The 25941-nt window shown below is 47.0% G+C and overlaps 1 pseudogene; it reads right to left on the reverse strand.

Annotated features, from left to right (window-relative positions):
- Positions 1-12111: 12111 nt before the first annotated feature.
- On the reverse strand, positions 12112-14505 carry LOC148521544 (uncharacterized; annotated as a pseudogene).
- Positions 14506-25941: the final 11436 nt, after the last annotated feature.

The raw sequence follows: 25941 nt of genomic DNA on the forward strand, positions 1-25941 counted from the left end.
GTGGGCTGTGCTCCTCTGGCAATGTGGAAAACCCCGGGTAGAAATGTAGGTAGCGGCCACTACAGAATGGGTGTGAACTTATCGGGTACACTGATCAGTGTACCCGACGCCGGCTTCCCAACAGTGTTAGGATACCGACACCTGCAGGTAAGTATCCTAACTCTACCCCGCAGCCTACACCTAACCATCCCCCCCACAACCTAACCCTTCCACTAACCCCAAACTTACTATCGGGATGCCAGTGCCGGGATTCTAGGCACAGAAATAGACAAATCACAGGTGCACAACTCCAAATTACTGATTATATATAAATACATTATGCAATAAAATGTTGCAATAAATAAAAAGAGGTTTTTAGCATAATCATGTCCAAGGTTATGGGCCTACCCACCATATCCAGGTAACCTCTGTAGGGTAGGTACCTAACATACTAGGGTTCAAATCCAGAGCGCAGGACACCCCCAAAGCAGCTCAGCCAGCCACCCCAGGGCATCGCTCTAATGAGAAAAGTGAAGTGTAAAGTAAGAAAGGTAAGAGCAACTACGGCTGCATATATAGGATAGAGAAGTGAAAATACAAATATAATAAACAAACAGTAAAAGTGTTAAAATAAGCAAAAAAGGAAAAATGTGTTATAATGTGATGCCCTGAAGCAGACCAACCAAAGCAATCCAGGGGACCCACGCTGAAAAATTCAACAAAAAGTTGCACTACAGTATATAATTTGTAGGACTTACCTAAATTGTGCCTATTACTAGTGTGCATTCACAATACCAGACTTTATGCTGTAAACCAATAAAGGAGGGGTGCTAGTCCAGGCTGAAGGTGTCTCATGCCTTCAAGTGTGCAAAGAAGCACACTAAATGGAGTGTATAGGAAAGGGTCCTAGACTGCACACCTGTTGAGACTATTATTGCAGGCACAGAAATAGATAAATCACAGGTGCACAACTCCAAATGACTGATTATATATAAATACATTATGCAATAAAATGTTGCAACAAATAGAGGTTTTTAGCATAATCATGGCCAAGGTTATGGTCCTACCCACCATATCCAGGTCACCTCTGTATTCAGGGTGTGCAGTCTAGGACCCTTTCCTATACAGTGCCAGGACTCTGACTGATGTCGGAATTCCAGAATCAGCATCTCGACCGCCAGGATGTAAGCTACATCCCGTCTAAATAGCAGCACAAATGGTGTGCATCCATCCATTCTGCCTTAAGTACAAATATTAAAAAAGAAACCAGATGAAGAGGTAACATTAACCATTAGTATAGACCAAACTCTCGTATCGTAGTTAATTGATGTCTGGATCATATTGAATGCTCTGTTTAGGACCTAGAAAGTATAAGGCAGAGATGATTTGAATAATCCTTGCTTAGATGACAGCTCTCCATGTCAACATAAAGTATATTTAGCAGTCAGTAATTAGCAGACTGCAGCCTTTTTTTGAACTTCACAGATGGGCGTAAGCTATCTAGCGGTGTTTGGCAACCAACCAACCAACTAATATATGGGATTAGATCTAGGATGTTTGGACAGTGTGTTTACAACAGGTGACTTGATCCACTATTATATATCCTTAACTTATCCACAACTGTTCCAATAAAAGGGCAAATAAAATCATTGATGCAAAGTGAACTACAAAGTAATATTATATCAATTTACTTGAACATACAAAGAAATACCACAGAAAGTGTATTCTGCAGAAATACAATTCCTAATGTTTTCTAAATGAAGAGCAAAGACTCCCCAGTCTTGGCAACCACAAGCAGTCCAGGCTTCAGGGACATACCCATTTATACCCCCTTTCACACCAAAATCCTGGGTCCAACCCGGGAATTTGAACACTGGTCAATCCCAGGTCAAACTCTGCTTCAGACCCCGTTTACACTGCAACTCGACCCGGGTTGTTCCCGGGTTTGCCCCGTTTACACTGAACCTGGGTAATCCCTGCTTCTCCGTATAGATGTCATTGTCTTTTTTAAGGGCTGACAAAGATGAAGTCACAAAAGGCAACAAAAGAGAGGGGTGGGGACTGCTCACAGCATTGCAGCAATGATGGCAGAAGGAGCACGTGTGTATTCCTGATTTCCTCACTGTTTACAGCTTTCTGCTGATTTCAGCTACAGAGAATTTGGTGCAGCTTCTTATGCTGTGCCACCTTGTGTAGGGTTCGAGGAGGAGAGCGCAATTCTTGGCGCCAATATTTACGCAGGAGGAGAGCGCTGATATCAGCAATCACCACCGTTATGAGATTGAGCATGTTACAGTGTGTATATCAATATCACCATATAATGTGGAATATATTAAAATCAACATATATAAATGAATATTAATTCCTTATATAGCTATGGCCAGATAATATTAATCACTTATTCCAGAGTTCAAGAGAGCTCAAGAACAAGTTTATCAGGGTCCACACCAGCATATGAATAGACCTAGCAAGCTCATACTACAATCTAATTAGCATTTGTTTACATATAGCCAGCCAGTGGCGTATCTATAATGGGTGCAGTGTGTGCGGGGCACACGGGCCCCCGGATCCAGGGGAGCCCCGCACCGCACACACTGCACCCATATTTTTTTAAAACTTACTTAACCGGGGTCCCGCGTCGGGTGTCACTGCTGCTCAGAACACCGGAAAATGGCCGCCGCTGCCATTTTCCGGTGTTCTGCGCATGCACAGTAGACTCCTGGCACTAGAGTGTGCCCGGAGTCTACTGCACAAGCACAGAACGCTGGAAAATGGCTGCCACGGAGTGCCCAGAGTTTACTAATGCTCCGGTGGCTGGCCAGCCGCGTCAGTCGCTGCCAGCCACCAGTGAGAGAGGAGGGGGCCTCGCACTAGGCGTGTACACGGGCCTCCTCCTCTCTTAAAACGCCCCTGTAGCCAGCCACAACACAGGAAGGCTTATAACAATAGCCCACTAATTTCAACTGAGAAAGGGGTTTCAATTGACCAATAGGATATTCCCTTCCTGAACACACCTCACGGGAGGATGGGACTCTACAGAGACACAGGCTGGGATTCATACAGAGAGACACACTGGGAACACACACTTGGAGGAAGACACAGGAAGATATGCCCACTCTCTGACTGATAGCCATTCCACAAGGCTAGGACGATGCAGCTACAAACGCTTGGATAAGATGCTAAGTATCTGAGTATATAGAAACTTACAAAGGACATAGCTTTGGTTAAAAATATGGTTAAGTAGTTAATAATGTCTGTACAAGTAGTATGTCTGTAGCAAGTTTGTGTTAATCTGTAGTAGACTATATGGAACAAGTTTGCAGTGATTTGGTTAAATGTTCATAGTGGAGTTTTGTCTATTCATACATCAGTTTATATATATATATATATATATATATATATATATATATGTCTGGCTGTGATATATATTTCAGTTTAATACCAGATGGTGAGCTGTGTTAGGGCCTTGAACCATGTGCTTGATTCAATGGAGTTGTGAATTACTAGTATTGTGATCATAGTTATAATACTATCATAGTTTTGGTGTTATTTCAGTATTATGATAGAATTGTGTACTATGCGTTGTATACTGGTATTTTAGCTATTATATGGTGCTTACTAGAGAGATTTGATGGAAATGGAATGGTTGAACATAATAGAGGACAGAGGAATCAGTTCATATGTATTATACAACGTTATAGTATCTGAATACGTTTGTATAGTATCATGGATGTAATCATATGCTGGTATCAGTGTTATATCATGGAAGTTGAATTAATAACTGCTTTGAATGGGATAAGGATGACCCCCACATGCCAAGATGGAGTCTGCAGTTTTGTTAAATAAGGCTGCCACCATGTGGGTTAGACAATGGCATTATGGGAGATTTCAATGAGAGTTTCAAAATGGAGTTTGTCTAGGGATCATGAGGCTTGTAAACAAAGGAAGTCCATGTGTTCCTCCCCTTCCCTCCCCCACAGGGATTGTGAGGTCTGGGTTGGGAGGATATTGTGAACTATAGGATCCATGTGGCCTTAACATCCCCCTTACATTTGTTCTCTCTCATTCTCTCTCCCCTATCTGTCTATGGTATATTGTATTTTGAGTGACTAATATTGTTAAGTTTAAATACTGTTATATAAGCATTGATTTAATTAATACTGTTAAATGAGAATTGACTTGATGAACATAAAAACACTTTATCACATCTTGTGTGCAGTACTTTTATTCAAATTAAATTATCCAAATGATTTAAATGGTATATAATATCTGGATAACACTTTTGCGAGTTTATATATATATATATATATATATATATATATATATATTACGTATAACCTGATGTTAGTTATTTAATGAATAATAGAATATTTGCTTCAGATATATTAGGTTTAAACTGGCAATTGCCGGCAGGTACTACAAATAAACAAAACAAAGCAGGAACATAAGGAAGGGAAAAGAAAGAACCCCTAACAGAGCACCATGAGAAATCGAAGAATGTAGGTCAGAGAGCGCCGCCACGGAGAAGCTTTCATGCTGACTGTAGAAGCTTTTCAAGTGGAGCAGTGGATGGCTCACTTTCGGATTTCGCGTGCCACCTTTTACTATATAATAAGAGATAGGGTAAGAACTTACCCTTGTTATCTCTATTTCTACGAAGTCCATAGGGTTCCACAGGATACCTTGGGGTATAGGCGATGACGTCAGTCTTCAGGCACCACAGAGTTAAAGTTTTCAGCCTCCCAGGATGCATCTGGGTCCCTCTCCTATGCCCCGCCCCCGGGCCAAGGCATCTCAGTTACGTCACAAGCCATAGGCCGGAGGAGGAGAAAAAAGAGAGAGAAGAAAGATCTGGACACTCACGAGAATCACATTCTCACCATAGGGAGATGGAAAAACCGGTGACCAGAATAAAGCCCATCTGCAGTACAGGTGCGACAGGGCGGGAGTCCTGTGGAACCCTATGGACTTCGTAGAAATAGAGAAAACAAGGGTAAGTTCTTACCATATCTCTTATTTTCTACTGCAGGGTTCATAGGGTATCCACAGGATACCTTGGGGATGTCCCAAAGCAGTATCCTTCAAGGGTGGGGACGCTCCTGTGCTGAGAGGAGAATCCGCCGCCCGAAGGAAGCATCCTGAGAGGCAAAGGTGTCAAAAGCGTAATACCTCACAAAAGTATGGACAGAAGACCACGTATCAGCCTTGCAGTATCTGAACTGCAGAGGCACCACATCTAGCTGCCCACGAAGGACCCACAGACCTAGTGGAATGAGCCCTCATAGAGGAGGGAACTGAAAGACCTTCATGGAGATAAGCTTCTGAAATTGCCATACGAATCTAGCCTGCCAAAGTCTGCTTTGAAGCAGGCCAACCCTTTTTACGGAAGCCACAGAGGACAAACAGAAGCGTCCGACTTCCTAAACGAAGAAGTGCGGTCCACATAAATCTTTAAGGCCCGCACAACATTCAAAGTGGCTTCACCCACTGAAAGTCCAGGTGAATTGAAAGCCGGCACAACAATTTCTTCATTGATGTGAAAACTGGATACCACTTTGGGAAGGAATCCCGGACGAGTGCGAAGCACCGCCCTACTCCTATGAAAAATCAGAAAAGGGGGGTCTACAAGAGAGAACCCCTGAATCCGAAACCCTTCTGGCCGAGGCAATGGCCAGAAGCAATATAGTTTTAGCTGTAAGCCATTTAAAGTCCACTGAGTCCAGTGGTTCAAACGGCGGTCCCTGGTCTCAGGACCACAGCCCAATTCCAAGGCGCCACCGGCAAACAAAAGGTGGCTGAATGCGAAGAACACCTCGCATAAAGGTGTGCACATCAGAGAGCGCAGCAATCCTACAATGAAACCAGACTGACAGGGCAGACACCTGCACTTTCAGAGAAGCCAGGCGAAGCCCATGATCCAGTCCAGCCTGTAGGAAAGCCAACACCCTAGATAGGCGGAACTCCCTAGGGGAATACCCTCCAGGTCTACACCACCGGAAGAAAGTATGCCACACACGATGGTAGATTCTTGCCGAGGAAGGTTTACGAGCTCTTAGCATGGTTTGCACCACGGAGCCAGAAAAACCCTCTGGACCTTAGCATGACCGTTTCAACAGCCACACCGAGTCAGGTCCGGGTGAAGACAAGGACCCTGTGACAGCATATTCGGTCGTAATGGTAACCTCAGAGGAACGTCTACTGACAGACTCTGGAGGTCGGAGAACCAGTGCCATCTGGGCCACTCGGGAGCTTTCAACAGTAGCGTACCTCCTTCTTGATTTGAATTTCCGTAGTACCCACGGAAGAAGGGAAAACGGAAGGAAAAGGTAGGCAAACTGGAACGTCTACTGGACGGACAGGGCATACACCAGAGATGCCTTTTCATCTCTTGTTCGAGACCCGTACCCCGGCAACCTGTTGTTGTGCCGGGACGCCATGAGGTCTATCTCTGGAAGACCCCACTTGTCCACCCGACTCTGAAAGACGTCCTGGTGTAAAGACCACTCTCCCGGATGCACGTCCTGCCTGCTGAGAAAATCCGCTTCCCAGTTGAGGACTCCCGGGATGAACACTGCTGATAATACTGGGAGATTGCGCTCCGCCCAGACCAGAATACGGGACACTTCTGCGAGTGCTGCCCGACTTTGGGTTCCTCCTTGCTGGATTAAATAGGCCACCGTGGTGGCATTGTCCGACGGGACCTGCACAGGGTGACCCTGGAGAACTGGCTGTGCCACCTGGAGAGCTCTTAACACCGCATGGAGCTCCAAAATGTTTATTGGAAGCTCCGCTTCCGCCCGAGTCCACCTGCCCTGAAACAAGAGTGGACCCGTGACAGCTCCCCAGCCCCGGAGACTGGCGTCCGTTGTTAACAGGACCCAGTTCGCCACCCAGAACGGGCGACCCTTGTTGAGGTGGGTCGTCTGCAACCACCAGGTTAGAAACAGGCGAACGTCCGGAGTGAGCCCCATCGTCTGGGACATGAGACACTGAGGCAATCCATTCCATCTGGACTGGATCAATAGCAGCAGAGGTCTGGAGTGAAATTGGGCGTACTCCACCATTTCGAATACAGACTCCCTTGAGCCCAATAACCTCATTGCCGAGTGTATCGACACACGACAACACTGCAGACAACTGCGCACCCTCAACTACAAAGCAAGGATCTTTACCTCCATCACAAAGATCCACTGCTGCCTGGAGTCCAATAAGGCCCCGAGGTGCAGGATCCACTGAGACGGGGTGAGAGTGGACCACTGCCAGTTTGTCAACCAGCCGTGACGTTGCAGTACCGCAATCGTCAGATCCAGATGGTGTAAAAGAAGCTCTGGAGACCCCGCTATCAACAGGAGGTCGTCCAGATCAGGCAACAGTCGGACTCCCTGCGGCCGTAGGAGAGCCGCCATGACCTTGGTGAATACCCGTGGAGCAGTCACCAGGCCAAAAGGCAGTGCCCGCAACTGGAAATGTTCGCTGCAGATTGCCAATCTGAGGAACTGCTGATGGCGCAAAAGAATAGGGACATGCAGGTAAGCGTCCTGGATGTCCAATGACACCATGTAGTCCCCAGGTTCCACTGCCAGAATAATGGACCGCAGGGTCTCCATCCAAAACAGAGGCACCCTCAAGGACTTGTTGAGGGCCTTTAGGTTTAGTATTGAATGGTAAGACCCATTGGGTTTCTGCACCAAAAATAGAATGGAATAGAAACCCAGGCCCCTCTGGGAAATTGGAACATGCACTGAAACTCCGGCCTGGAGCATAGTGTGCAAAACCTTCCGCAGTTCCGAGGCTTTGCTCCGGTCTAGCGGAAGGCCTGTGGTAAAGAACCGGGATGGAGGCCTGTTTCTTGGGCTTGGACAATTTCTTGGTCCCAGCCTGCCATGGAAAGGACTGTACTTTAGGCCTACCTTGGGCCCTGTGAGGCCGAAAGGACGACCCACCAGCACTAGAAGGAATCGTAGCAGACGGAAGACATGCAGATTTTGCTGCTGCCAACGTAGCTACTATTTTGTCCAGATCTGGACCAAATAGTACCTGTCCAGACCTTCTAATCCCTTTTTGGAATCCGCGTCCGCTTTCCAAGAACGCAACCATAAGGTGCGATGAGCAGCCACGGCTGCAGAGGAGATCCTAGAGGTGAGCATACAAATATCTAAGGCCGCTTCATTAATGTAAGTGGCCGAGTCTCGGAGATTGCCCACCAACTCGGTCTGTTCAGCCGAACAGTCAGAGTCCAAAGACGCCTCCAAATTATCCGCCCAGCACTCCATAGCTCTGGCTACCCAACACACGGCCATAGCCGGTCTGGATGCTTCCCTGCAAGGGAATAAACGGATTTGAGGCAGATCTCCACCTTGCGGTCAGTGACATCCTTCAAGGATGACATCAAAGGCATAGGCAACGTGGCACTTTTGACTAGGCGTGTGACATGTGAATCCACTTGCGTAGGGGATTCCCACTTAGAAAAATAATTGACCGCAAACGGATAAGCCATGGTTAAGCGCCTCTGGGGCTGAAACCGTTTACCTGGATTTTTCCACGCCTCCTCTAAATGATCCACTAATTGATCAGAAAGAGGGAACACCGTAGCCTCACCCTTAATATCCTTAAAAAGGCATATATGAATGTGGCCACCGAAGGATCAATATCCTCAATAACTAAAGCCGTGCGGACCGCTCGAATAAGACCAGGGATATACACCTTGGACTTAGCGTCCGGCTCTTTGGTACGAAGAGGTTCTTGGTCAGATAGATCCAGAATCTCCCCATCATCTGACGTCTCATCGTCATCTCCATAAGGAGCAGATAAAGACGCCACCGGCCGTTTATGAGGCCGCAACACAGACTCCCCCTGTAAAACATCGGACAAATGCTGAACCGATGTAGTTAGAGTATTAACCCACGTAGGCTCCGGAGAAACCTGGGAAGGGACAGGGAGACTGTGGGGTACCATCAATTGTCTCGGGAACTCCCGCATGGGTGACGACACCACTGACTGCTGGGACAAACCCGTCTGGGTAAACGCAGGTGGCGGAGCTAGCTGGCCCACAAGGGTTGTAAGCGCCTTAGCGAAACAAGACCAGGGAGGTTCCTGTACCGGGACCGGGACCATAATCGGCCGTGACAGTGCCAGGCACTGGGGACATAACCCCTTCGCGTTACCCTCCCCCTCCGCTATTGGTACCTTACATTTAGTACACATGAGCTGGAGAGGAAAGTCAGTCTCAGACATGATGGTAAGTATGTGACACTCACACCTATACTTATTGGTATAGTGTGAATAACACCCTGCACACTGCGCACCGCAAGGGCTTTGAGCAGAGCAAGATCAGGGACAGTAATAAGGCTGACAGTAGAAAGTGAAAGTACAGACAGCAGGCTAGCAGATTAGTCACATACAATGCAGAAGAAACAAATCCCTGCACTATTAGCGCTGATTCTCAACTACTCAGACCCTCAGGCTGGTAGGACTCAGCGCTGCATACACTGACCTGTGACAAACGGAGGAGAGGTATTCTGGGGGACCCAGACCGCAATGCCACCACTCACAGGCTTCCAGCAGCGTTCACCATGCTTCAAAGATGGCCACCGAGGAGCAGAGGATGAAGGAGGCCGGCCTGGGGGAGGAGCGCTGACACACTATGGCCAATCAGACAGAGCAGAGAGGCTGTGCACTCCCCTGGCATGCATTTAACCCCTGGGATGCCGCAGCGCATGCTGCTCAGCAGCGGCCCGCTGTCCCAGGGGGTAGTGGAAGCGCAGGTTGGTGGCCTGGCTCCACGCTGCAGCCAGTCCCCAGGAAGCCCCCTGCCTGGGGACTCAGGACCATGTGACCAGTGGGGACCCACTGCGGGACCCCGCTGCTTACCTGCTATCCCCTGGGATTCGGCCATGGTCCAAGACATCTGGGGGCACCGCTAGCCGTGACCCCCAGATGTCTACCAGCATCCCCGGATCAGTACCGGCGTTCTGGTACCGGTGGGGTGTAGGGGAGACAGCATGGACGTCAGTACTGACTGTCCATGCTGTACTCCCAGATGTGCAGCCAGCGCTGCCTTTAAAACAAACTTCAGGGGCTCATCATAGCCCCCCTCTGCACAGTGCCTCCGACTCCGGCCAGGCACCGACGAAACTGAGATGCCTTGGCCCGGGGGCGGGGTATAGAAGAGGGACCCAGATGCATCCTGGGAGGCTGAAAACTTTAACTCTGTGGTGCCTGAAGACTGACGTCATCACCTATACCCCAAGGTATCCTGTGGATACCCTATGGACCCTGCAGTAGAAATTTGATTTACTGACACCAGCACTGATGATGCAGACCACCAACTTCTGACAGCCCATCACCCCAATCAGGAGAGTATGCTACCCCCGGAGAGTACCGCACACTCCTGTTTATTTGGTGTTGGGATTGGCACAGTCTGCAATATCTACCAGGTGACAAGGGCATTTGTGGATACCCTATACTAGCACTTCATCTCTTTGCGCGAAGGACAGTGCCTACATGAAACCATCCAAGGCTTCCTCAGGCGTGGGTATCCGCAGTGTGCAGGTGCCATAGATGGGACCCACATTCCCATCATCGCCCCCCGTGACAACTTCAGGCTGTTATGGACCACCAATACTGGTAAGTACATTTGTACTAATTATTTTTTCATATCTACTTTTCTTTTTTGTTTGTCTGTTTCTTAGCTAGAAAAATCATTTTTATTTTTTTAGTTTTACAGATGTCTTTATAGGGTGGCCTGGACGGGCACATGACACCAGAGTCCTAGCCAACTCTGACTTGTACAACATTGCAGAGGAAAAGCGGGGTTGATGGCTTATCCTTTAAAGCACTGACTAATGAAGGTTATACCCAACATGTACAGTTGTCCTCGGAAAGGATCACCTACACTCACACCATTAGCTCTGCCCGGATAGCTGTGGAAAATGCTTTTGGCTGTTTAAAAGGACGTTGGCACTGTCTCATGAAGAGGAATGATGTGGACCTAAAAATCATGCCCCATGTAATAGCAGCCTGCTGCATTCTTCATAACTTTTGCGAAATGCAAAAGGACCACTTCCTTCCAAAGTGGAATGTGCAGGACACTGAGGTGGGGCGGCATCACAAGTGATGCAGCAGGCTACTTGGGGGAGCATGAGGACAGCGCCGAGCTCATCCGGGTCACCATTGCAACTAACCTTCCCTCATTGGTTTAAATAAAAGGCAAAATTATTAATCTTCCAAACAAGTTTTTTGTTTATTTGGTTACAAAGCTGTGGGTTTTTTTTTACTTTAATTATGTGCATATATTGATTTTTTTATTGAACAGTTTTAACACAATCTTAGAATGTTGTCTAAAAATAGTATTAAACAAGTGTCAAGTAACGTTTGGGCAGACAAAAAGGAGATCCTAGGCCACACTATAAAATTTTGCTTTGTAACGTATGAAAATATTGAAAAGTGCCTTCACACAATAAACATAATAATTTTACCGACACAATATAAAAAACAATAATAAAATAGTAAAGGTGCCGGGTGGTACAATGATAAATTATTTAAGATAGGCATGTTTAGGGCAATTGCCTATACACTGTATACTCTGGTGACTCTAGGTTTGTTTGTGTTGTATTAGTGCTAGGGTTGTAATAATTGGGCCCCCTATTGTACTACCCATCAGGCCCGCCAAGAGCCGTGGCGGTCCCCGGTAATAGGGGGCATGGCCTAATCGCGGGAGGCGTGGACACGCCCCCTTGCCGAGAAAAAAAAATATTTGCAGCGCCGCGCGCTGGGAAGGGGGGGCGCTCTGAGCCCCCCCAGCCCGGTGCAAAGCCAGGGGGGGCGCGATCAGTGTGATCGCTCCCCCCCACAGGCATAGGAGACTGCTGTGGCTGCTGCTCAGCAGCCACGAGCAGACTCCAACTGCAGCTCAGCACACGCTGTGTGCTGGGCTGCTGTGAGGGTGGGGGGGGAGTGGTGCCAGACCCGGGCCCCTCAGGAAGCCCGGGCCCGGGTAATCTGTACCTGCTCCCCCCCTCTCGGCGCCCCTGCTACCCATATGTACGTTCTGGGTACACTGGGGCCTGTGGTAATGGCTGTGTTTGGTTTGCAAAACCACAAGCAAACATGAGCTCAAGAAAAGACAATTGTTCATTGCGTGATAAATGACTGTTGCATTTGCCTTTCTGACTCTAGAAACCGATCCATTCTAGCATCCTCCTATCTCTGCATGTCGGCATCCAAATCACGGAGATGCTCCACAATCACAGAAGTCATCGCTCTAGCAGCTTGCTCCAACCTGTTGAGCTTCTTCTTTTTGGGCGGCACATTGTAGACTGCAAAGGGGAGAAACAAATAACAAATTATAATATGTAGTGAGGCGATATAAAGATAGCAGTGGTGTTAGCGTGCATGTGCTTGTGGCCTTCTATCCACCTGCATGCTAGCAGCACTCTGCAACAGTTACCATTTGGATTTAAGTGAATGTAGTGTGTGTGTTTTTATTTTTTTATACTTACTATTAGCGCGTACCGGAGGGGTGTGCAGTCTCCGAGCTTGCCTCCACTACCACATCTATGGTGGTATTGATACTGTCAGCATTCGCAGATGATTCCATCCCACTATCTTTTCCAGGGTCGTCAGTCAGTAGGAGCGGTGATGTTGGGCTGCATTGCGAGGACGGCAGGGTAGCCTGTGCAGCCAGTATTTCTTGACTATTCTCCACGATTGAGGACAGTGCTATGGGGTTTGTTAGCGCTGTATTTCCAAAAGCGCTGTAGCACAATAAGTAATGCACCCATTCCTGGCGTTCTGCACCTTCTGATCATGCACTTTACTGAACTGCTTACGCAAGGCCTTCAATTTATTTACCACTTGCTGTTGTGTGCATTTTATCCCTCGGGACTCCAGCATCAGGGCTATATTGCAGTACACAACCGCATCTTTAACTGTGCCGGTCATCTGGCGTTTCATTTCTTCCTCTGCCCTGATGAGCAGTAGCTCCCAGATCTCAACATCAGTCCAGTTCGTGGGAGCACACTTGCTGCTGCAGGTTCAGGCTGTGGGTCAGGCTGCAGGTCAGACTGAGGGTGAGGCTCAAGCTGGAAGTCAGGCTGTGGCGCAGGCTGCTGTTCTGGCTGTAGATGAGGCTGTGTATCAACCTGCTTTTGTGGTTGCTGTTCAGGCTGTGGTGCAGGCTGCAATTCTGGCTGGCAAGCGTTGGCTGCATGTGCTTTCTCTCTCTGCAGTGCACTGACAAATTACATCATCTGTCAGTGCCCCAGAAGCTCTTTCGGAGCTAGCCGGGTCAAATAATCTGGCTAGCAACTGTTTACACTGCCACATGACCCGGGACCAACCCGTTTTCAACCCTGATCTCAACCCGAGTAGGATTGCCGGGTATATCGTCCTGGGTTATTTTTTTGGGAGCTGTTCACACTGAGGCCCGACCCAGGTCAACTCGGCAATAACCCGGGTTATTTGGTTGGTGTAAAAGGGGTATTAAAGAGGTGGATGGATAAATTGAAATAAGACCCACAAAACAATGCAAACATTATAAGGGGGACATGCATGAGCTAACGTCCACATTTGATTGGTTAGACAGTTAGATTTTCAAGTCGGCCTTTATACAGTCATCTCTGGATCTCAGTGGCAGTGATGTCTCTAATGAGCTCTGTTATTACATAGTGGTTATTTTTTCTTTTAAAACACATTTGTGTCAAATTTGCATGAAATGAAAATGCAAACTTCACTCCTTATTCAATCATCCACATAGGCCTGGGCATTGGGGGGGGGATAAAGTACAAGCATCCTCTGCTTACTTAGCACATATGGGTACATTATTGCCTACTGTAGCAGGCATGAATTGTGGGGAGCTCTCCTGGGGTCCCAGTAGAGTAGACAACCCTCCCTCATCCCGTCCACTTCTGCAGTGAAGTGGGCAGGTTGTGATGTGATTTGCTGTGAATTGTATCATCATGGCTCCAGCTTCCGCTGTAAAATGCAGCATGTTGTGGTGTCATTCAGTGGATGTGGGGCTGTGATGACGCGATTCATGGCACCACACCCCCTTCAGTTGCCCCAGAGTCATCCTCTTGTAGGATATCCCTCAGTGGTGTCCTGTAAAAATGGCAACTACACATAATTGGCATCCTCTGCTGTAAAGTACATGGACGCTATTGGTATAATATTGGCACCCTGTTCTGTCATAGGTAATGTTGATATAATCAGCCTTATTCTGAAACACAATTTGAGATTTCTTTTTGTATCAAGTTACAATCTGCATCTTTTTCGGCTTCAAATGTGACTCTAAGACTGTGTGTGACTAGGGGGCTAAGAACTGGGCTGGAATGTGGAGTCACGGGTACTGGCTGTGCCTGTGATTACAGTGGGTATATCTTACCACACACCGCCAATGACATTGCCATCACCGCTGAGCCCACGTTGTCTTATTCACGGAGCTACCTTTTGCAATAATATATCCATTAAGAATATTGTCGGCCACTACCGTCTTTTCAGTGGTTGTATTTCATCCATTTCAGTCATCCGGATATAATTACTGGACTTAATGAGGCAAAAATTTTATTGATTGTGTGTGTGATCTCTGGTCATTTTATTGTCAGCTACATAAGTAGCTAACATCGATTCTACCTGAATAGGAATTTTTACATTGTATCAGGATTGTAGCATGTGCATGGATCTAAAAGTTGCAGAACACTGATAAATGTTTTGAATTAATTCCAGCTGTACAAACATTTTTCCTATATTGTGGTCTATGATATATGTGTATTTTTACCATTTTATGTGATTAATAAATTAAAAACATTAATGTTTAATGATAAACATCTACACGGCACTTTTTAATTAGTTTTCGACAAGGTCTGTTTTTTATATTTTATTAAAATTTTTTTTTTTTTTAGTTAAATTTCAACAGAATTGTGTAGACTTATAGCGCCACTATTATATGTGTTTTTTTCGTGCAGTGGGTGGGTAGTTACAACAACAGTGAGGATGGGGCGTTGTGTGGGTATGTATTTGCAAATTGCAACTATCATGACTGCCAAAAAGTCTCAAAAAGCAGCCAGCTGATGACTGCAAAGCTGATAATGATAACAGGGAAAACATGCCCATGTATGCAAAATCCTTAAAACTGCTGCAACACTTTAAAAGTGAGTATACACTGCAGACAAGACTCGTTTTACACTAATAAACAATGCTTCATACTCATTTATGGGAAGGGGAATCTTGTACATACATTTTAGGGGTTGTCATTTAAGAATAAAAAAAAAATCATATTTGCAGCTGCATCATGTTGCATTTTACACATTTCGTCCACTTGAATATTTATTTATCTGCTCACCAGGAAATTATGTTTCCATTGTGCACTGTAATTTTCTGTACTGACTGTGAAACCACGCCCCAGTTGTAATCCAGATTCAGCTCAGCCAGGTACGACAAGTGAAGGGAGTCGCAGCTATAGATTTGCGTATGTGACGGACTAAATTGGTTCAAAAAAACGAGAATTGATTTGCAATCACAGTTTGCCATTCCGGATATGACTGAATCAGAATAAGGCCCTCTATGTGCACTTGCTAGAGCTTCCATCTGCCGCCATGGTCATTGCAGAGGGTCTGCTGCTCGCTGACACAGACAAATATTGGAGCGGCATGCTACCTGTCCAAACAACTGGGTGTGAGTTTCCACTTTGCCAGCGAGATCCTTTCGGCAGCTCGAGTCACCTGGAGCAGCTCCCGCTTGCCATCGGTTTGTTTACTCCATATTTTTGTTATCCAAGGACAGTGATCAAGTGGGGATATTGTATATCTATATCATACATTTGTGAGCATATTATCTCAGCATACAATTCAAACAAGAGTCCAGAGACCTATTAGAGTGTACGAACACGAGCAATACTGTGTCCTTTAAATGTGCTCAGCATCCATGGAACATTAAGAAAAGGCTGACCTTTTAGATTTGGGTTTCTGGACTGATACTAGTAAATCTGCTACTTTGTTTATCTTGAGCTGCCTTACATAGTATCTTTGTAACCATTGCTAAACAGTGCAACTTTTGTGTCTGTGAAGGATCTGATTGCTCTTTATATCTATGTTTTTATTTGTATTTTGATATGTGCATTGTTTAATTTTAATCTCATATATCACATGTACTCCCAGGAGCCATTTATATTGTGGATGAATTTATAAATTTATATATAAATATTTTTTTTTCTGGAATATGTACTTCTTGTATTTTTGAGCGCCACCAAGTACTACACATTTTTTGGTCCTATATGTGCACTTACCTTTTCTGAGCTGGTATAATAATGGTGCTATCCTGTGCAGCTATATAATTGTAACACCCCCTCACCTTGAGCAGGGATGTGCTATACTGTAACTGTAAATGTGGTACAGATGGCATTTGTTGTGCTGGTCATGGGTGTGTCTATAATAGGTGCATGGTGTGCAAACCAGGGGGGCCCACACCGCACACCCTGCACCCATTCACAATACTGACCTCTCAGTCAGCGCAGCAGATATCACTGGAAACATAGCAAATATGCCATGTTTACTGAAATCTACTTATGGGCACTATAGAAGCCACCTGGAAAATGGGGCTAGCACAGTACCAGTGTCTACAGAAGAATTCCACTGATAAGAGAGGGGGAGGTCCAAACGGAGGCTGCACACAGGCCACATACATGTACACTGAATACAATTTGGAAAGAGAACCACTAGTAAATTTATTAAAGAGTAAAATTTGTCGGCAGGTTGATTTTGCGGTGGATTAAACCAGCAAGATTTACATTAAGGATTAAGGGGCCTATTTACTACAATCCGCATATAAAATGCAGTTTTAGTGTGATATTTATGACTAAATTCGCATTGCGAATTTAGGAAATATCACAGGAATTTATCAAAAATCCAATGCAGGGACAAAGCTCTGTCCCTGCCAATCCCGTCTGCACACGTCTCCCTGTATGTTTCAGAAAAAATACAGGGAGAATGTGTCTGTGCATGCGCCTCTGCCGGCTACCACAATCCCCCCCTCGCCAGGGTCACAGTGTAGGAGCCGGGAGATCAGTCGACAGAAGCCCCAGAGGACATCACCGGAGCACCGGTCTCTGGAATCAGGCAAGTAGTGTTGTTGTTTTTTTTGCAGTGATCAGCTTGTGGTCTATTTACACCACACAGCCGATCACTGGGGCCCAGCTCCCGGCTCTACTCTGCCACAGGATACCTTGGGGTATAGGCGATGACGTCAGTCATCGGGCACCACAGAGTTAAGTTTTTCAGCCTCCCAGGATGCACTGGGGTCCCCCTCCTATACCCCGTCCCCAAGCAAAGGCAAATCAGTTACGCAACAAGCCACAAGCCGGAGGAGGAGAGGAAAGAGAGAGAAGAAATATATGGAACACACAAGAATCACATTCTCACCAAAAGGAGACGGAAAAATCGATGACCAGATAAAAGCCCATCTGCAGTACAGGTGCGACAGGGCGGGAGTCCTGTGGAACCCTATGGACTTCATAGAAATAGAGATAACAATGGTAAGTTCTTACCATATCTCATATTTTCTACATAAGGGTCCATAGGGTATCCACAGGATACCTTGGGGATGTTCCAAAGCAGTATCCTTTAAGGGTGGGGACGCTCCTGTGCTGAAAGGAGAATCCGCTGCCCAAAAGGAAGCATCCTGAGAGGCAAAGGTGTCAAATGCATAATACCTCACAAAAGTATGGACAGAAGACCATGTGGCTGCCTTGCAAAGCTGAACCACTGAGGCACCACGTCTAGCTGCCCATGAAGGACCCACAGACCTAGTGGAATGAGCCCTAACAGAGGATGGAACAGGAAGGCCTTCATGAATATAAGCTTCAGAAATTGCCATGCGCATCCATCCTTCCAAAGTTTGCTTAGTGGCAGGCCAACCCTTCTTTCGGAAGCCATAGAGGACAAACAAGGAGTCTGACTTCCGAAAAGAATCGGTGCGGTCAACATAAATCCTTAGAACCCACACCACATCCAAGGTGGCCTCACCAACTGTGAGATCTGGTGAATTAAAGGCCGGCACAATGATTTCCTCGTTGATGTGGAAACTAGATACCACCTTCGGGAAGAAACTAGGGCGAGTGCGAGCCATTCGCAGTTTCACTGTACCGGCCGTGTGTACTTACATGTGCATGGCTTAATCTTTGAGACAAGCATATGCTACTGGCAGGATCAACCAGATAGCTCTCGGTCCGCGTGCCCTTCTGCTCCACGGGAGGTTCGTGTCCCTATGAAAGATGAGAAAGGGAGGCCGACATGAAAGAGCCCCCAATTCTGAGACCCTTCTGGCCAAAGCAATGGCCAGAAGGAATACAGTCTTAGCCGTAAGCCATTTCAAATCCACTGAGCCCAGTGGTTCAAATGGCGATCCTTGGAGAGCCCTCAGGACCACATCCAGATCTCAAGGAGCCACTGGTGGAACAAAGGGAGGCTGAATACGAAGTACACCTTGCATAAAGGTGAGGACATCAGGAAGAGTAGCAATCCTACGCTGAAACCACACAGACAGGGCAGAGACCTGCACCTTCAAAGAAGCAAGGCGAAGACTGTGATCTAAGCCCGCCTGTAGGAAAGCCAACACTCTGGAAATCCGGAACACTCGAGGAGCATAGCCTCTAGGGCGACACCAATCAAAGAAAGTATGCCATACTCGATGGTAAATTCTTGCAGACGAAGGCTTCCGTGCTCTTAGCATGGTGTTAACTACAGAGCTGGAAAACCCCCTGGACCTTAAGAGGGCTGTCTCAACAGCCACGACTCAGGTCTGGGTAATGACAAGGACCCTGTGACAACAGGTCCGGGTGGAGAGGCAACAGCATCAGAGTGTCTACGGAGAGACTCCGAAGGTCTGAGTACCAGTGCCGTCTGGGCCACGCTGGAGCTATCAACAGGAGCGTGCCACCTTCTTGCTTGAATTTGCGGATCACTTGAAGAAGAAGGGAGAACGGGGGGAAGAGGTACGCAAACTGGAAGGTCCACCGGACCGACAGTGCATCTACTAGAAGTGCCTCTGCGTTTCTTGTTCTTGACCCATACACAGGTAGTTTGTTGTTATGTCGGGAGGCCATAAGGTCTATCATCGGAAGGCCCCACTTGTCCACCACAAGTTGAAACACCTCCTGGTGAAGAAACCATTCTCCCGGATGCACATCTTGATGGCTGAGAAAGTCCGCTTTCCAGTTGAGGACTCCCGGGATGAACACAGCCGAGATGGCAGGGCGATTGCTCTCCACCCAAGTCAGGATGCGGGACACCTCTGCCAGCGCTGCCCGACTTCGGGTTCCTCCTTGGCAGTTTATGTAGGCCACCATGGTGGCGTTATCCGATTGTACCTGACTGGGTTTTCCGTGGAGAAAATGTTTTGCTAGCTGGAGCTCATTGAAGACCACACAAAGTCCCAAGATGTTTATTGGAAGCGCAGCTTCTGCCGGGGTCCACCTACCCTGGAACAAGTGTGGACCCGTGACTGCTCCCCAGCCTCAGAGACTGGCATCCATCATCAAAAGGACCCAGGTTGCCACCCAAAAGGAACGTCCCCTGTTCAGGTGAGTCGTTTGCAACCACCAGGCCAGAGACAGACGAACCTCCAGAGAAAGCACCATGGTCTGCGTCTTTATCCGATGAGGTAACCCATTCCATCTGGAGAGGATCAACTGCTGCAGAGGTCTGCCTGTAATGCAGAGATCTTGTCCTCCGTCACAAAGATCCTCTGTTGTTGAGAATCCAACAAGGCCCCGAGATGGAGCATCCTCTGCGAAGGAACCAGGGTTGATTTCTTCCAATTTATTAACCAGCCATAATTGTCCAATACTGAGATTGTCAGTTGCAGATGAAGCTGGAGGGCTGTAGAGACCCCGCTAACAACAGAAGGTCATCCAGATAAGGCAACAAAGCGGACCCCCTGCATCCGCAGGTGGGCTGCAATGACCGCCATGACTTTGGTAAAGACACGAGGCGCTGTTGCCAGACCAAAGGGCAGTGCCTGGAACTGAAAATGTTTGTCGAGCACTGCAAACCTGAGGAATTGCTGATGCGTTAAGGTAAGCGTCCTGAATGTCCAATGACACCATGAAATCCCCAGGCTCCATCGCCAGTATAATGGAATGCAGGGTCTCCATCCTGAACCAAGGCACCCTCAAGGACTTGTTGAGGGATTTGATGTTGAGGATGGGTCGGTAAGACCCACTGGGTTTCTGCACCAGAAAAGGATTGGGATACAAAACCCATGCCCTTCTGGGAGAACGGAACAGGCACTATAACTCCAGCCTGGAGCATAGAGTGCAACACTTTCTGTAGTTGCAGGGCTTTGTTCTGATCCGACGGAAGGCCTGTGGTGAAAAACCTGCTGGGGGCCTGCGCCGGAAGGAAAGGGCATACCCCTGAGAGACCACCTCGTATACCCAAGTGTCCTTGGTAGTCAGACACCAACACTGGGCGAACTGAAGCAGGCGGCCTCCCACTCTGGGATCTCCCAAAGGGAGGCCTGGTCCGTCAGGCCGAAGGCTTATCGTCTGACTTGCGGGTGGGGCGTCTTGTACTCCAAGCCTGTTTCTTGGGCTTGGCAGACTTTTTGGGCCCGGCCTCTCTAGGAAAAGACTGTACTTTGGACTGACCCTGGGCCCTGGAGGGCCGAAAGGACGAAGTACCAGACCCTGACGGTACTGTAGCTGACCTGTCCATTAAAAGGCAAGCATTCCAAGTCTTTCTTGGAATCTGCGTCCGCTTTCCAAGAGCGTAACCATATGGTGCGACGAGTGGCCAAACCTGACAAGGAGATTCTAGAGGTGAGGAGACCGATATTTAAGGCTGCCTAATTAATATAAGTGGCTGAGTCTCTGAGATTGCCCACTAACTCCACCTGCTCCGCAGAAGAGTCAGAGTCCAGAGACGCCACCAAACTATCAGCCCAGCATTCCATGGCTCTAGCCACCCAACACACGGCCATAGCCGGTCTGGACGCCCCTCCAGCAAGGGAATAAATGGACTTAAGGCAGATTTCAACCTTGCGATCTGTAACATCCTTTAAGGAGGACATGGAGGGCATAGGCAATGTAGCACTCCTCACTAGGCGTGTCACATGAGAATCCACTTGCGGAGGAGATTCCCACTTAGAGAAAAAATTATCCGCAAAGGGGTATGTAAAAGCCAAACGTTTTTGAGGCTGGCAACATTTACCCGGATTTTTCCACGCCTCCTCTAAATGATCCACCAGTTGACCAGATAGAGGAAAAACAGTGGCATCACCCTTAATATCCTTACAGAAGGCGTATTTGGATTTGGCCACGGGGGGATCGTCATCCTCAATAACCAAGGCAGTACGGACTGCACGTATGAGGCCAGGTATATAGACCTTAGACTTATACTCAGTCTCTTTAGTACGGAGGGGCTCCTGATCAGAAAGGTCAAAAATCTCAACGTCATCAGACGACACCTCATCCTCATAATTCTGAGTCGTCTGAGACGCTAAAGGCAGCTTATGCGGCCGCAATGATGACTCCCCCTGTAAAACGTCCGACAGGTGTTGCACTGTAGTGGTCAAGGAATTAACCCATGCAGGTTCTTGTTAAACCTGAGGGGGTGAAAGGGGAAGACCCTGGGGTACCATCAACTGTCTGGGGAACCCCTGCATGGGTGAGGACACTACCAACTGCTGTGATAACCCCATATGGGGGAACGCAGGGGGCGTTGCTAGCTGACCCACAAGGGTTGTAAGTGCCTTAGCAAAACAAGCCCGGGGCGGTTCCTGCACAGATGCAGTGACAGAAATCGGGCGTGATATCAGATAACACGCCCTACATAACCCCTCAGCGTTACCATCACCCTCCGCTAATGGTACATTACATGTGGTACACTTTAGCTGAACAAGAGGAAAACACGTTCACTCTCAGACATGATGAGTGTAACGGCATGTATGTGACACACCTCACAGACAATACTGTATAGTGAGGCAATAAACACCCTGCAACACCGCATCGCAAGGGCTTTAGCAGAGGAAGAACAGGGATAGTAAAATGGCTGACAGTCAGAAGTGAAAGTACAGGCAGCAGCGCTAGCAGTAAGTCACATACAATGCAGAAATAAATCCCTGCACTACCAGCACTATGTTGAACTACACAGATACAGAGCATGGTAGGAAACAGTGCTGCATACTCTCACCTTAATCGCAGGAGAGGTATGCGGGAAGACCCGGACCACGATGTCTTCAACGTCCAGCAGTGTTTGCCAAGTCACAGGAAAATGGCTGCCGAGGAGCAAAGAGGAGGCGGGCCCGGGGAAGGAGCGCTCACACAGGCAGCAGACCGCAATGGAGAGACCGTGTGCAGCAGGGGAGGCGCCGGCTGTATACAGGGAAGGCGTGCTCCCCTGGCATGCAATTAACCCAAAAGGCACCAGACTTTGCCGCTCAGCCACGACCCGCTGTCCCCGGGGTATAGTGGAAGCGCAGATAAATACCTGGCTCCACGCTGCAGCCAGTCCCCAGGGAGCCCACTGCCTGGGGACTTAGGACTGTGTTGCTAGGTAGGTTCCCTCCGTGGGATCCCGCCGCTTACCCTTGGATCCGGCCACAGTCCAGGCATCCAGGGTCACCGCTAGCTGTGACCCCGGATACACACCAGCATCCCCGAATCGGTACCGGTGTTCTGGTCCGACAGGGGTAGGAGTGACAGCATGGACGTCAGTACTGACTGTCCATGCTGTACAACTCAAATGTGCAGCCACAGCTGCTTCGAAGAAAACTTCAGGGGCCATAACAACCCCCCTCTGATAAAGGTGATTCGACTCTGAGCCGGGCACCAACGAAAACTGATTTGCATTGGCTCGGGGACGGGGTATAGGAGGGGGACCCCAGTACATCCTGGGAGGCTGAAAAACTTTGTGGTGCCCGATGTCTGACGTCATCGCCTATACTCCAAGGTATCCTGTGGATACCCTATGACCCTGATGTAGAAATATGTGATAATTAGGGTTTGGAGTAGAATTTTAAGAATTCTACTCGAATTGCCCTTTAGTAAATTGATGTCAAACTTAAATAATTAAAACACCCCTTTTCATTTTATTTTAGTAAAAATAATGTTAATAAATAGGCCCCTAAATAATCACAATGCAATTACTAAACGAATGTACAAGAACTAATGTTTACTGCAACTCCTTTAGACACTGCTAAAGCTATACTTGAACTATATATACAGTCAGGTGCATAAATATTGGGACATTGACAGAATATTCATATTTTGGCCTCTATTCACCACCACAATGACTTTGAAATGAAACAAACAAGATGTGCTTTAACTGCAGACTTTCAGATTTAATTTGAGGGTAATTACATCCAAATCAGGTAAACGGTGTAGGAATTACAACGGTTTCTATATGTGCCTCCCACATTTTAAGGGGCCAAAAGTAATGGGACAAACTAAACAATCCTAAATTTAACTTTCACTTTTTAATACTTTGTTACAAATCCTTTGCAGGCAATTACAGCCTGAAGTCTGGAACGCATAGACATCACCAGATGCTGGGTTTCATCCCTGGTGATGCCCTGCCAGGCCTGTACTGCAAATGACTTCAGTTCCTGCTTGTTCTTGGGGCATTTTCCCTTCAGTTTTGTCTTCATCAAGTGAAATGCATGCTCAATCGGATTCAGGTCAGGGGATTGACTTGGCCAGTGCACAACATTCCACTTTTTAGCCTTAAAAAAACTCTTGGTTGCTTTTGTAGTATGCTTCGGGTCATTGTCCATCTGCACTGTGAAGTGCCATCCAATGAGTTCTGAAGCATTTGACTGAATATGAGCATATAATATTGCCCGAAACACTTCAGAATTCATTCTATTGCTTTTGTCAGCAGTCACATCATCAATAAATACAAGGGAACCAGTTCCATTGGCAGCCATACATGCCCACGCCATGACACTACCACCACCATGCTTCACTGATGAGGTGGTATGTTTTGGAGCATGAGCAGTTCCTTTCCTTCTCCATACTCTTCTCTTCCTATCACTCTGGTACAAGTTGATCTTTGTCTCATCTGTACTTAGGATGTTGTTCCTGAACTGTAATGGCTTTTTTAGATGTTGTTTGTCAAACTCTAATCTGGTCTTCCTGTTTTTGAGGCTCACCAATGGATTACATCTTGTGGTGAACCCTCTATATTCACTCTTGTGAAGTCTTCTCATGATTGTTGACTTTGACACATATACACCTACCTTCTGGAGAGTGTTCTTGATTTGGCCAACTGTTGTGAAGTGGTTTTTCTTTCCCCTGGAAATAATTCTTCTGTCATCCACCACAGTTGTTTTCCGTGGTCTCCCAGATCTTTTGGCGTTGCTGAGCTTTCTGGTGCGTTCTTTCTTTTTAAGAATGTTCCAAACAGTTGATTTGGCCACACCTAATGTTTTTGCTATTTCTCTGATGGGTTTGTTTTGATTTTTCAGCCTAATGATGGCTTGCTTCACTGATAGTGACAGCTCTTTGGATCTCATATTGAGAGTCGACAGCAACTGATTCCAAATGCAAATGTCACACCTAGAATCAACTCCAGACCTTTTACCTGCTTAATTGATAATGAAATAATGAGAGAATAGCCCACACCTGTCTATGAAATAGCTTTTGAGTTGATAGTCCCATTACTTTTGGCCCCTTAAAAAGTGGGAGGCACATATAGAAACTGTTGTAATTCCTACACTGTTCACCTGATTTGGATGTAATTACCCTCAAATTAAATATGAAAGTCTGCAGTTAAAGCACATCTTGTTTGTTTTATTTCAATGCCATTGTGGTGGTGAATAGAGGCCAAAATATGAAAATTCTGTCAATGTCCCAATATTTATGCACCTGACTGTATTTACTGGGATCACCATGCATGCTTACTAACACCTCTACATACACATCCACAGACTTACTCAAGTCAATCGTGAATAATCAAATAATACCCTAACTAGCAAGAATATGACCATTCTAATATAAGCTCACCTTGCAGCTGGTGTTGGCATGGCCACCATCAGGGGGGTACCGCTGAAGTCCCAGGCCAGGACAGAGTGGGGTTCCCCACTCCTGGCTAGTGCCGCCGATAAGTGGAGACAGGGGTGGATTGGCCGTAGACCTCTAAGGGAGGGGGCCCTTGAAATCAATTATAATTTTTTATTATTTTAAATATGTGACCCGGCCAGTGCTGATCAGGAGCCAGCTGAAACAGACATTGATTTGTTGATAGTGGCTGACCCCTCCTTGGGTATCAACCACCTATGGCTGTGCTTTACAGATCAGCCCAGCCCACCCCTTCCTGATCCCATACTCGCCACCTCTTCTGGTGGATGTCAAGCTATCCATCTCCAGCCCCCTGGTCATAGTTGCCAATTCCGCTTATAACAAGCGGAATTGGGTTTGTTTTTTATTCAAGTTGTTTTTTTTTTATTGTTGCTTGTTTTTTGGGCTTATTAAGGTTGCAAGCTGCTTATTATTGGGGTGAATTCAATTGTTAGCGCTGGGTGTCTAATTAATGGGCGACTATCGATGCAATTCAATTGTTGCTCCGATCAGACTCCCATTAGTATTTTACAGGCCCAAAAAGGACGGGGTTCAGCCAGTGGCTAACCCCGTCTATAATCCTCCTTTGGGCATCTAAAGTCCTGGTTTGGGCGCCAAAACTACCCTTTTTGTGACTGAACTACGAACTTTTCACACATTTTTTTCTCACACCTCCTAAGGCTGTGAGAAGAAATGTGACTGACGCAACTAAAGGGCGTCTGATCGGAGCAGCAATTGAATTCCCCCATTACATGGTATTCTTTATGTCAGGAATGGTTTAAGATGCTCGGGTATTTGTTGCAAGGATTTTAAACCAAGTCCCAATATGCTTCAGCACTTTAACTCAGGAATGAATAACATGGAAGCTTGTTTAGATGATGGAGACCGCTCAGATGAACTTGCTTAAATCC

This window comes from Taudactylus pleione, unplaced genomic scaffold (assembly GCF_031769625.1).
Source record: "Taudactylus pleione unplaced genomic scaffold, aTauple2 ptg000157l, whole genome shotgun sequence".
NCBI classification, from domain to species: Eukaryota; Metazoa; Chordata; class Amphibia; order Anura; family Myobatrachidae; genus Taudactylus; species Taudactylus pleione.